This window comes from Solanum stenotomum, chromosome 1, assembly GCF_019186545.1.
Source record: "Solanum stenotomum isolate F172 chromosome 1, ASM1918654v1, whole genome shotgun sequence".
Taxonomy (NCBI): domain Eukaryota; kingdom Viridiplantae; phylum Streptophyta; class Magnoliopsida; order Solanales; family Solanaceae; genus Solanum; species Solanum stenotomum.
The window spans coordinates 21,432,158-21,446,362 of NC_064282.1; the positions used below are offsets into that span (position 1 = coordinate 21,432,158).

The window sequence follows — 14,205 nt, forward strand, 5'->3', positions numbered from 1 at the left end:
AATTTTGATTCGGTTTAGTTCGATTATAAATATACACAAAAATAAAATTGAAAGACAAGGTGGGGAAGGAGAACAACAAAACATACATGATCGCAATTTTTTTGTTCATAATAATTTTTATTTGGGGATTTTTTACTTTCATAAATAAATATCTTGGGCCAGTTCAATTTTTTTTTTTTTATAAACAACATTTAAATTCTAAATATATTTTTAAATATATAGTCAAACACAAATTTAACTTTGAAAATTTCAAATAAAGTGATATTTATTTTATTTTTATAGCCACACGCCTTCTTAGCGTCTTCTCTTTTTGCCTTGTGGCATTTTTTTGGTAAAGAACTGCTTCATCAGATTAAGTAAGTTTTCCTCTTTAAGCTTTATATCTTTCATACTGCATAGGACTTGAGACTACATCCTTTCGATACAAACAAAGGCTCCTTCATACTTAACGAAAGGTCTCAAGTTCGCGTCCCTGGGTACGTTGTCGCCTTTATTAAAAAGCGCTTTACCATCAAATGTTGGACATCCTAGCACGAATCGGGATTTAGCCGGGCTCCAATGAGGGGGTAATAGACACCAAGTGGAAACCGAAAAAAAAATAAAATCCTTTTGTTGGAACACGTTTATGTTTCTGAGTACTTGTTCTTAATTTCTAGTTTAGTCTGTCCAAGGTCTTCTTAATGCATGATGAGTCCAACGTCAGTGACTAACAGGATGCTTAATTAGGGGACCACAATATAGAATGTTCCTAGCTTGACTTGTTTTGATTTTTGCATCTTCAAAAGAATTACCAGGAAGATATTGAACTTTATCTTATTTCATATGATTTATAACTCTTTAGCAATAGTTATTTGTAACTGATTTATAACGAATATCTCAATTTGGTCCGTTCAATACATACAAAATGTGTTGTAAACCATTCAACTCAAACCATTGGTATAAAAAGTGTTATACTTGCTCCAAATCTACAACATTCTCAAGCTGATCTGATACTCTATTTGTGGATATTAATGTCTTCTAAACAGATGGTATGCCTTAAACTCTATTCTCAAGATTGGAACTTAGGTATGCCTGTAGAAGGTGGGGCATAAATGCCAGTCTTCTGGATTCATTTTCTTGAAGTATTAATGTCTACACACCTTATTTATCGAATTATCGTCTATTTTCTTGCCAATAATTTCCTAGTTGCCTATCAGGATAAAGCAGTGCTACCATCAAACTTCTTACTTAAAAATCTTACAGGCTTTCAACTGACCTGAAATTGCAAGTGATGTCTTCTGAATAGTTGTTATGCGTAAAACGACTAGCAAACAAAGTAACTTTGTGCCTATTCAGGATCTAAATATTTCATACATTAGTGGGACGGAAGTATGAGTAGAAACCAAGAGTCGGATTAAGAAGATAAAAGACAATATTGAAATTCTGAGTTATATATAACACAACTTTAAATCATGACATATACCACCATTATGGAAATCACAACTATGTTATTTCAATGATTGAGATAATTCACATATAGGATACTACTGTCCATAATTTATAAGACAAAAATAAGGACTCTGGTGTTAAATTTACAACAGATTGAACCATGAGAATATCAAAACCTCTTCCTACCCCAACAACGTCTTTTGGGAGCATGAGATTCGTCATTAGCAAGTTTAGGCATATCATGAGAGTCCACCATTATTATCCTTCTCTTGGCTTCCCTTTGCTCTGCTAACCTTTCCTCAAATTTCCTCTTGCTTGATTCAAACTTCTTCTTCATATCATTGATGCTTTGTGTTTCTTTTTGCATCGATTTCACAACTTGTACAGGCTTGGTGGCCTCAATCATCTTTGTTGAACCAGTGGTGCACTCTTTTCTCCTGCATTGGGTAGGGGTCTTTTGTGCTCCTTCTTCTATCTTCTTTTCTGTGTGATGATCACTCTCCATCTTCTTGAAACCTTTGTGGCTCTGCTTGTCTCTGTCAAGGTGCTTCTCGAAAGATAAATCAGAAAGAAGTCTTACACGAGGAGGAGCAACATGTACTCGTTTGGTGGACTCGTTCATCCTCTTTTTTGATGGCATAGTTGTACTATTATGGGACTGTGGTGTTCCTTGTTTATCCAATTGTTGAACCAAGTCAGTTTTCTTCAACTCTGTGCTGCTTTCTGTTATTGCACTGCAATTGTTCTGTTTCTCCGCAGGAGCAACTTGTAAAGACTTGCCTATGACTATTCTAATCTTCGTCACCAAGGGTTTGTTGCTTTCTGCAGTTATTTGTTGTGTTCCTAACCCATCCTCTTCTTCTTTCTCAGGCTCTTCAACGCTGGTCATGTCATCTTGATCACCAGCATTGTCCTCGATAACCTCTTCTTCATCATCATAATCATCATCATCAGTTGATGTTATGGAGGGATTCATGAGGAACTTAATTATCCTGGCTTTGCGCTTTTCAAACTGTGGCTGATACTTGAATGCACCAACACGGAGAGCTAATTCGATCAAGTTGAAAATATCGTCAGGCTGCTCCTCGATCTTGTAACAACTCATGAAAACTCTTTCAATATCCATTCTTCTCACACTCACTCGAACAAGAACAACAATTATGAGGAAAAAAAGTAATTTGTTAAAAGTGTAATAAGAAACTTTAACTCATCAAACCCCTCTTATAAGATTTTTTGGAAACTTTTTGTCACATCTTTTAGGACTAGGAGTGCTACAAAATTAACCTTTTCAATAATTTCCATTTTTGAATTGTACGATTTTTAGAAATTTTTTCCCTTTTTCCAATATTGTTTAGGACTTCCAACAAATTTACTAAATTATTTTTCCCTTTTCCTATATTGTTTAGGACTGCCGTTTATTTATTTTTTCTTTTTCTTAAATCTTTTTAGGAACAAGGGTGGCTCACTCTAAAGCCCAAACCCCCCTAGGACATCTTAAATATTACATTATTATAAATAGTAATGTGTCCACGTGGGCACATACATACCTTTAAAATACACTATTAAATAGTGCAGGGGGTAAAAGGTCCTCCATAAAGTTTAGTATCGTAACAACAACTTCGGCCAAAGTTGAAGTATTTTTCAAACTCTTTTCCCTAAAAAAAATTGTGCATTTATTGTTACTATATAAATTAAAATTAGCATATGCACATCGAAATATCGAATTGAAGTTTGATAAAATCGAACCAAAAAATCAAAGTAAACTACAATAGAATAGACAAAAATACTGCAAATATCTAAATCGTCTTGTTATCCAATACTCTACCTCTTTATCTCTTTCGACACCTAAAGGTTAGAGTCTAAACACGAAGAGAGGGTGTGCAAAATTCTAAACATATCAATATGAAGTAAAATTTGACTTTTATGTATAGGGTAGTTTTTCAATGAACAACCGTAGCTCCGCTCCTATGAATATTAACTACATTCAAATAAAATATAAGTGTACACATTTTTGTTGAGCAATTTGTTCTTCGAATTTCAATTGTGGATGACAAAATTTTACTACATTTAAATCCATAAGAAATTCAAATTATATAAAAGTAAAAGATAATCAAAATATACCATCCAAATAAATATAGGGAATGAATATAAGTTAATTAATTATTTGAATCCAATAATTTTGAATTTTATTGAGATGAAACAACACAAAGCACACTATTATTTATGTTAATTACATGTTGAAATAACAAATTTACTTTATTTGCCAAAATAATTATCTTGGGTATATGCATCTCCGGAATACGCGAGTAAAATTAGATGTAATTTATTCCAAATATGTTGTATTCAAGCGTGATTCACATTTATATGAGATATAGGTATATTATGAGATATATTTACTCTTTTGTTCGCCTCTTTCCCTATGTATCTGTAATTCAGAATCCATTTGAGTTTTACAAATTTTGTGTATATATATGTGTATCTAGTATCAATCTCATGAATATGTATATCCATAATTAGTTTCATCTCTTATATATGATATCAATTTCATCAATTTATCTTGTATCAAGTATTTAGTGTTTTCATGCATAAATACATGTATATGATATTAAAGATACATATATCTAGTGTTAAAGTATGCCCTGATCAATGTATATGGACATTACATTGATCGTTATTGATCGGGATTCAGTAAATATAACATGAATATTTGTTTGTAGTTTTCCCTTTTTATTAATGGTCAAACTTTGTTGGACTGTCTATTTAATTGAGCTACAAATGATGAGGTCACTAAATTGGCATCGCGTGTGAAATGGTGTGGCACGTCAAGTCTATTGAAGGAGCTAATATAATTATGTCATATATCAAAATGGCATAGCATGCCTCGTCAAATTAAAATCAATGAAAATGCACGACGTGTATAAATGACATGTTTAGGCTAATCAAATATGACTATGTCAATTCAATATAATTGACCAAAAGTAATTGTCCTTATCACAATTTTTTCAGCCTATAACTATAAATAAGACTCTCATAATTCAGGAAAAAATAAAAATTTGTGATATATCTCGTGCACTTTAAGAAAATGCATAAATAGAATATTCAACAAAATAATGCACTCTAAAGACCACGATTAATTGATTCTTGATGTTGATGATGAAGATGAAGTAATCAAGCAAAAAAATCTAAGAAAAAAAAGACAAAGTGACATAAAAACAAATCAGATTACTTCGCCTACAAATCAGAAACCAATTGTACAAGTTGCTCCTCATAAAAAATAACTTCTTTCAGATTGCTCATACAAAAACAAAGCAATTGTCGTGCAATTACAAAACCAATTGAGAGAATAGCACAAAGCTTTGCAATTGTGAGATTAGTGCAAAAAGAAACACAAAGTATCAAACACATAGAGATGGAGTTTGAATCAATTAAGAGGAAACTTGAGGAAAGGATGACAGAGCAAAGGGAAGTCAAGAGAGGGACTATAATGGTGGACTTTCACGATATGCCTAAATATGCTAATGACTCTCGTTCTCTCAGAAGACATTATTGGAATAGAAAGAGATTTTGATTATCTCATAATTCAATCTATTGTAAATTTTATATCAGAATCTTCTTCTTTTTTCGTCTAATAAATTATGGACAATAGTAGCATTTACTATTTTTAATTTGATCATGGGTTTCCTATATGCAAATTATCTCAATGATTAAATTATAATTTAATATAGTTGCAATTTCCCTAAATAATGTTATATTCATGTTTTAAAGTTATGTTATATACAATTCAAAATTTTATTATTGTCTGAATAGTCACAAAGTTACTCTACTCCGGTTTAGGTATACTAGTTATTCAAAAGATATCAATAGCATTTCAGGTCAATTGAAAGCTTGTGAGATTTTTTTTAATCTTGATGGACAACTAGGAAATTATTGGCAAGAAAATTGACATTTGGGTCGGTTATTAGCTCAAAATTAAAATCAAATCAATATAATTCGTTTTTAAATTATTAAAATCAAATCTAATTTAATATACATTCATCTATTTGGTTGTTATCGAATTGGTTTGATTATTAAACATACATGAAAATAAAATCAAAAAACAAGGTGGGGAAGGAGAATAAAATAACGTTCATGTCCAAAATATTTTTTGTTCAGAATACTTTTTGCTTAGAACTTTTTTGCTTCATAAATAAATATTATAAATAAATCTTGATGAAAATATTTATAAGATGTTTAAAATTATTCATAAAAATAATATATATGATGTATATTATTATAAGAAATAATAATATGTAATAGCTCATGTGAGATTTTATCTATGATATTATGTGACTATCTATTCATATTGCACCGGAAAGCCTCCTAACACAGGAGTAAAACTCTTTCTAAAAAACAAATTCAGTTCATTTGCTTCTACTTAAGCTCATTTTGATATTGTTACTGTACTAGTTCTAAATTAGTTTTTAGATCATTTGATTGACTAAATAATGAGATGTCAAATCATTCACATATATAGACAAACAATATTTGCAAATGCCACTTAAAGTGCATGTAAACTTCTATATTCAATGTTCTTGATCACTTGACCTGCATTGACTTTGTGACACATTACCAACCACCAACCTATGCTAGGATTTCAAACACAAAATAGAAGAATAATGTTATCATGTCTGGTATCTGTTCTTCTTGATACAAATTGATGGAATAGATTGGTAAGTACTTTTTCTAGTTCATACATTTCTCGTATAATTATCACTTTGTCATAAATTTTGTACAGAAAAGAAAGGAATAATTTTTTTTTTCACATTCAACCATGAGAGGCACAACTGAACTATAGAAACTATAACAATTTTTGTGAACAAACACTTTGTCGGTTCATTTTTTATATAACTTTAATTAAGAAAAAAGGTGAAAAGGGAAAGTAAATCCCATTTCCACTCTTGATGCAATAGAAGCTCTTTATAATGCAATATCAAATGGTGAAGACATTCCCGTCTCATGCCTTCGCGCTTGTACTCCAAATTAGTAGCTCATTTCGAATGAGTGGGTGAAGTTCAAGCCTTTGCGCTTGTTCATGACTCCTCGTTGTTGCCATGTAACTTTAGGAAGGAATAAATGTATCCAAAGAAGAGGAGTTTTGGATAAGAGTAAAGTTGGTTTCATATGATTAGGATGTGAAAATCGTCTTTCGCAAAATAAGATTTCGTATAATAAATTATTGTGGTTTGGGGTAGGACCCGTGCACAGTGATAGCCATTTATAATGATTTCCTTTCCCTATATGTTTTAGGAGTACGCTGCCCTGCACCTTGAGGTAACAATACAAAACACCCGGTTTGGATAAGTATCTTTTAGGGCTTGTTTGGTATAAGGGATTAGGGATAACTAATTTTGGGATTAATCTAAAGATGAATTTATCTTGTGTTTGTTTGGCATAAAATCACGGGATAAGTTATCCGAAATTGTAGTGTTATTTTAACTTTAGATGAACCAATCTACTATCAGATATATATCTTGTCTCCTGCAAGTCTTTCTAAATTGAATTTCAACTTAGAGTTGATTGAGTTTGTGAATGTATATATGACTATAAAAAGGGATGTGTTGGCAGTCTTTACGATCAGAAAGCCCTTTCTAATTGTTTGTTGCTTAAATAGGTCATCAATTTTCTGCAGAGATAGAAAGAGTGCAACCTACAAAATTGTTTGACTTTGCTGAATAATATTGATATTATGCCAAAAGAAAAGAAGTGGTGTTACAGTCATATACTTTGCTAGAAATCTTTAAAATTTGTAAATTGAGTAGCTTTACAAATACTATTCTGATTGCATAAGTACCAGTGTAAGGGAGAGTGTGACTAAACCATGAATTCAACTAATTAAGATGATAATTTACAATAACTAAATTCTGAATCATCAAAAAGATTTAAGACTCGGATTAAAAGATAATTTACCTTAGGACATGCCCTCAAAGTAAAATCTTCATCCACAGGTAACTTCAACCATATTGTGCTATGGAAGTATGTCTGGCTTTTTCTTATGATCAGGTATCTTAATGGTACTGAACTATTTCTGTCAGCTCCTAGGAGCCAGCTTTTGTGAGCTTTTAGTTCTGGTAATCCTTGATGCTGTACAAACTTCACTAAATACAGTTAGGATTAGAAAATTTGATCTAAACTTTGTAAATGTCCTGGACACATGTTGAACCAGGACATTTCACAAAACAACAATATACATACCTAGTGAAGTTTGGGGAGAGTATAGTGTACGTAAACCTTACCACTACGAGGTAGAGAGACTATTTCCAAAGTTTAACTAGTATTTAAAGGTACTAAAAGTAAAGTCACTCAGGGCATGTTACAATTTTTTTTCAGGACTAACTCAACAAATGGAAATACATAATAATTGGCTCAACCCATCCGTCAAATATAATGCATCATATGTGTGATAATTCTTTATTTTGATAAAGTATAGTACCTATAGTTAAGTTCCAAAACAATAAATAAAGAAGAATTTAACCATCCAATAGGTATAAAATATACGTACACCAAGAATTGAAATCTTAACACGCATCATATACTCATCCATTCTCTTCAATTCCAAAAGAAGTTGTATAACAAGAGTATAAATCTGAACATACTTTCCTTGTTGTTGCATTAATATTTGAGCTTCTCCATCGACTTACAAAGCTTAGGTTTGTCGTATCGAGATATACAACCCATCAACAAAAAGTATATAATTGTCTGAAGATTATAATGGCCCCCAATCACCACAAGTATACCAAAAAATCCAAAAACATTTGATATTGCATGCAAGTCATTAGTGGATTCTAATAGCATTTCAGTTTGTTTGCGGAAATCCTCAAGGGTGATATTATTGAAGAGTCCGGAGCCAAAAGGGCAATAAAATTTTTCTAAAATTTCAAAAGGGCAACTAAATTATTTATCAAACCAAAAGGACAATAAATTTCAACGGCGTCTAAATCAAGATTTCCGCTGCAAGGCGCAAAAACCCATGCGCCTTACAAGGCTATGACTACTTTTAGCCTTGTAAGGCTGTGACAGCTTTTAGCCTTACAAGGCGCATACTCACCTGCGTTTTGCAGGCTGCTTTTTTTGTAAAAAAAAAAAAATCATTTTAGAGTCCAATTAATTTAGATTCGGTAAAAAAATTCTACTTTAAAAAGTAAAATTGTATGGGGTAAAAAGTATGTCAATAGGAGTGGACAACTGATGATAGGCTATAATTACGTGTTCTTAGTTATTTTTTGTTTTTTTTTTATATACTATACTTTAATTATGTTTGAGCTATAATGTTATCATTTTACACTTATTACACGTGTTTTTTCGTTGAATAAGACTCGATCTCAAGCTATGGAACACCTTCGAAGTTAAAATGGATTGTTGTGAATTTCTCAACATTGATATAGATGGACGTATATACTTACAAAATTATTGCCACAATTAGAGGCGGACACATCGTGCACGTGCATTCGTTAACATCGGTAAAAAGTTATGTATAAATTATGTATATATATATATATATATATATATATATATATCTTGAGAAACTGCCAGAAATTAGGAAATAATTAACAGTATACCCATGAAAAGTATGGTAGTGTCATTGTGTACAAGCTAAAGATCCACCATTGAGACGTGAGTTTGAATCCAGCTAAGATAATATCGATACACTCAAAGTCTTCAAATCCTGAGTTCGCCTCTATCCACTATAAATTAAAGGAAAATGTAAGCTTAATAGTTATTTTATATAATCAAACAAACAATACATAATTTGTTTTTGTTCTTTAATTCAAGTGACTACCAACTTATGCAAAAGCAAAGCTATAATGTTTAGTTACAACAAATTAAAGTCATTCTTTTCGTGTCAATTTATTTGTCTCATTTTTTTCTAGTCTATTTCAAGTACATGACATATTTAATAACATAAAATTAAATTTAACTATTTGACAGATCTTTAAACTATGAGATTAAAAAGTGTTCTTTATTATTTTAAATTCCATGCCACGAATATATACTTACACGTGTAATTTTTACTCATATAATTAAAAAGTGTTATTTTCTTCTTCTTTTTATTATTCTTTTTCTTGTTAATTCTCTCGTTTGTTCTCATGTATCTAGCAAGAAGTTTCTAACTTATCATGTAATTAGTGTACAAAATTCTAAAAAGAAGAACACAACTTACATAAAATATTTTTCCGCTTCTGGTTACAAGGGAATGAAAATAACTAGGAACAGTAGTTTAATTTAAAATTAATAAGAATAAAACCAATGAATAAATTAATAACAACAGCCCAAGAAAATAAAACCAATTTTGTTTTTCAAAAAGCAGCCTGCAAAACGCAGTTGAGCCTGCGCCTTGCGACGGAAACCCTGATTTGGACGCCGTTAAAATTTGTTGCCCTTTTGGTTTGATAAATAATTTAGTTGTCCTTTTGATTTGATAAATAATTTAGTTGCCCTTTTAGAATTTTCTAAAATTTTTGTTGCCCTTTTGATTTCGGACTCTATTATTGAAATTCTTTGGGAATTGATGAACAACTTCCTTGTGTCCTGCTGAGATGTATTTTTCCTTGGATAATTTGTCGAGAAACATTTTATCATCATATGATAAGTAGTAATTAAAAAATTTCATTATGATGATTATCAACTAACTTCTTTTTCTCGTCTCGATGATGAATAGTATCTAACTTTTTCGAATAACTTGTAATTAGAAAAGTTCTCGTAGCTAATTTTTCGTACTAGAAATATGTACTAGTACTATTCAAATAATATTTTTTGAAAGAAGAATTTGGGATGATTTAAACGTAATCGTAATTGAAAATTGAAGAGAAAAAACTTCTTATTGAGAATTTTCTAAGAAGCTTAGTTGAAAACCCTAGTTAAGACGTCATTGCTACTAAAGGTATGTGTTATGCAAATAAAAAAACAACCTAGTTACTCATTTAATACCTAGACTATTTCTTGTCGACCAATACACAAGAGAAAATAAAAAATAAAATCAAGAAACTATTTATATTGAGGGATATTATAATTACTTTCACCCTTACTTACAAACAACACAAAATACACTATTATTAATGCTAATTACATGCTAAAACAACAATACTTAGCAATTGACTAAAATTAAGCCGCAACCGCAGAAATCTTTTTGCTAGTCGAATTGCCAAATATATATTAGGCACAAGGCATATATATTGGCTGTTAAAATCAGTATTTAACTTCCTAAAACTCGTGAATGGGTAGATATAGTTTGAAAATTAAAGAGATTATTCGTATTATGTGATATCAAAAAATAATCAGTTACTCAATGAATTTTGTAAAAAATTGTTTGTTTGAAAGTTTGTTAGTAACATGTAATCACAATCATTTATTTATAAAAGGAAAATGAAGATACGCAATATACTCATATGATACGTTAGTATATTTTGGATACCTTGTTTATAAACTATGACTTACTTATTTGGTAATATAGTATAATAATTTGGGAGTTTTGATAGTTTTAACAAATTGTGTGAGGTTGTGGTTATGACAGAAAAATTCAAATCGAATGTTCAAACAAAATTTCAACAGTAACACCTTGCTCGGATGGTTGTTAGTTGTTACTCATTGTATTGTTAGTTTAAATATAATGTATTTTTATTGTATCGTATCATTTAGATTCATCGTTAGGTAACGGCAAAAAGTCTGATTTTGTGTAACTGATTTGGTGTGATCACGTATTACCTTAATATTTTCTTCTCATTTAATTTTTACTTATTATTTAATAATCCTATTTATCTTTTACCCTAACTTTTCATGTACCCTTAATATTTTCTTCTCATTTAATTTTTACTTATTATTGAATAATCCTATTTATCTTTTATCCTAACTTTTCATTAGGGGTGTTCACGGTTTGGATAAAAACTGATCCAAACTGAAAAATCGAATCAAACCGATTTTATTTAGGGTATGGTCTGGTTTTGTTTTAGATTTTAAAAAAAGATAGTATTTTGTTTGGTTATGGTTTTGTTCGAAAAAAATCGAAGAAATAACCAAATCAAACCGATAAATTATATGCATAAATTTTATTATTATACGTACATAATATATTCTTTTTATAAGAATTTTAAAGATCTTATATATGCATTCATCAAAATTTATTTATAATTTACTTATGAAAGTAAAAATGCCCAATGTGAGAACATTTATCTTATTGGTTTCATGTATATCAATCTCTTTGACAATTCTTTGTGAATGTCTCTTCCTTTTAGACCAGAAATAGTGACATTTGAAGCTTTATTCATAGTAAATTCAATGATAGAAAGTTTCGTAATGCTAGTCATTCTAATTATTTTTCGTTTTGAATGGATTATTGTCACTTTTTTTACTTTTTGAATGAACTATTTCTCTTAATTTATGTTTATGGTTAATAACCGAACCAAAACCGATAACAACCAAACCGATAAATGTATATTATATTAGGTTTGGTTAGGTTTTGATAATTTTAAAGTCGATTAAAGTTGATTTGGTTTTGGTTTTAATTTTGATCAATAACCGACCCGTGAACACCCCTACTTTTCATTTTCATGTACCTGTACAATACACTATAATACGAATTAATAATATAACAACTATATAAATCAACGAAAAAATAAAATATAAATCAACACTATTTGAAATAATGTCCAAAGGCCCTATGAAATTCGTCGAATAACATCACACACACTTTTTAAATTTGGTAAAGTAAAATCACTATAATTTATGTATATATATATATATTGCAGCATCCTCTGATTCCTAACGAACAACTAAAAATAAGATCCAACAACACACATAAAAAATTGAAAGCACTTTGTTAGATATGCCATCATCTGATTTCTTCAATTCTCGAAGAAGCTAAAGAACAAACTTCTTAATATTTGCGTTGGCATTGCCTTGTTTCTGCAATAGTAATTTGAAATCTTCCATCGAACCACATTGCTTCAACGATGCAAAATTAACGATAACATAAATGTAGGAAAAATGTACCATCGTAGGAATATTATTGCACTGAAACCCAAACATTATAGTTACAATTCCAAAAAAAGTAAAAGTATGGCGCAAGTTATCCATGGATGTTAACAATAGATCAGTTAGTTTGCGCAAATCCTCAAGGGTGATATCATTCAAATCCTTTGGGATTTGTTTAACAAAATCCTCATGAATTGAATTATATTTGCCCTTCGATAATTTGTCAAGGAACTCTTAGCCATCGTCTGATGAGAAGTATTTGTATAATTCATCATCTCCAGGAAATTCTGAAGAATAGTATTTGACTTTTTCGTAATTGGAAAAGATCTCGTGCCTAATTTTCCGTGATAAAAAATATGTGAAGAATTTGAATTGTAATTGCGATTGAAGATGGGAAACAAGGAACTTATTGAGATTTTTGAGGATTTTCTGAGAAAATTGGTTGAAAATCTACGAACCAGAAATAGAGAACTCATTGTATTGCGACTAAAAGTACATGCAAATTGAAAAGCCCTAGCTGGTCCTTTAATACATAACCTATTTCTTGTCAATCAAGACATTAATTAGTGAATAAAGAAAAAAAAAAAAACCACTCTATCTTTCCTGTGTCATCATTTAAATTTTAGCAACTAAAATTATACCGTAAAATTGAATATGAAATCTTTAATTTCTTTAAAAATAAAATTAACAACTCAAAATATTGAGACATCATTATGTACTGATTGAAAATTGTACATTTTATAAAGTACATGTTGATTATCGGCTGTGTATTGATTAATATGAAATTATATCTTTCTGGGGTGAATTTCCAATAGTAAAACAAAATATATACCTCCATATGAGTTTGAGATCAATGGGTCAAAGTACCTTCATGTATGAGACTTACCTAGAAATTAAAATCGAAGAATGGAGGAGGGATTATCAGAAATTAGTTGATATAAATACAATAATGCAAATCAGATTACGAATTTTGTTTCTGATATACTCCATCATCATTCATATTCACTGTTTGCTTCAAACTAAAAACAGGGGAAATCTGCAGAAATAATGGAGAGAGATGCATCTCAAAATTCTATGTAAGTTTTGACACAAGGACAATTAATTCTATTATTATAACTCGATCTATCATATTTAATTGTCGTCAAGCCATCTAATGGTACATCTCGCGCCTATGGGCCGCTATAACTATCCAAGAAGACACTCGAAACTGGAAGGATAAACAAACCCACCCGGTGGACTGCCGAGCTACAAGTCCTACGACACAGGAGCGGGATTCTCTAAAAAGCCAAGGTCGTGGGTGGCCAAGAGGGCCCACTTGGAGACTTGGGATCTCAGCAGGAAATGCGAAGGTTGCAACAAGCCGGCCGGCCAAAGAGAATCAACTAGTTTAGTTCTGATCTGAGTAGGCTCATAATTAGGGAATACCCTAACCCTGGGAACCGGGGCCTGGCCATCCTTCGTTTGCGGTCGACGTTCCGGCTTTGTCCGTCGACAGCTGAATGTTTCGATCTGGTTCGATTCATGATCGCATCTGCAAACCTTATCCCGTGGGCTTTAGCGGACGTTTTTCATTCTTCACCCGGTCCTTAGTAGCCTTTCCAAAGTCAACCTAACCGCTTACCTTTGGAAAGGCGCTAAATAGGCCTTCGCCCTTACGCCTTTATATATAATAGAAGAAAATTAGATAGTTGTATATAGAATTAGCCAGATCGTCTGAAGCATGAACAGAATCGCCTTTGTTCTGAAGGCCTAGCGAGTTCCTTTTTTTTTTTT

General features: G+C 31.1%; 1 protein-coding gene across 1 annotated transcript in view; it reads left to right on the forward strand.

Moving 5' to 3' along the window:
- The window catches only part of LOC125843766 (protein M7), a 236,831-nt gene that overhangs the window by 188,949 nt on the left and 33,677 nt on the right, over positions 1 to 14,205 (forward strand). The gene's annotated exons all lie outside the window — the stretch shown is intronic.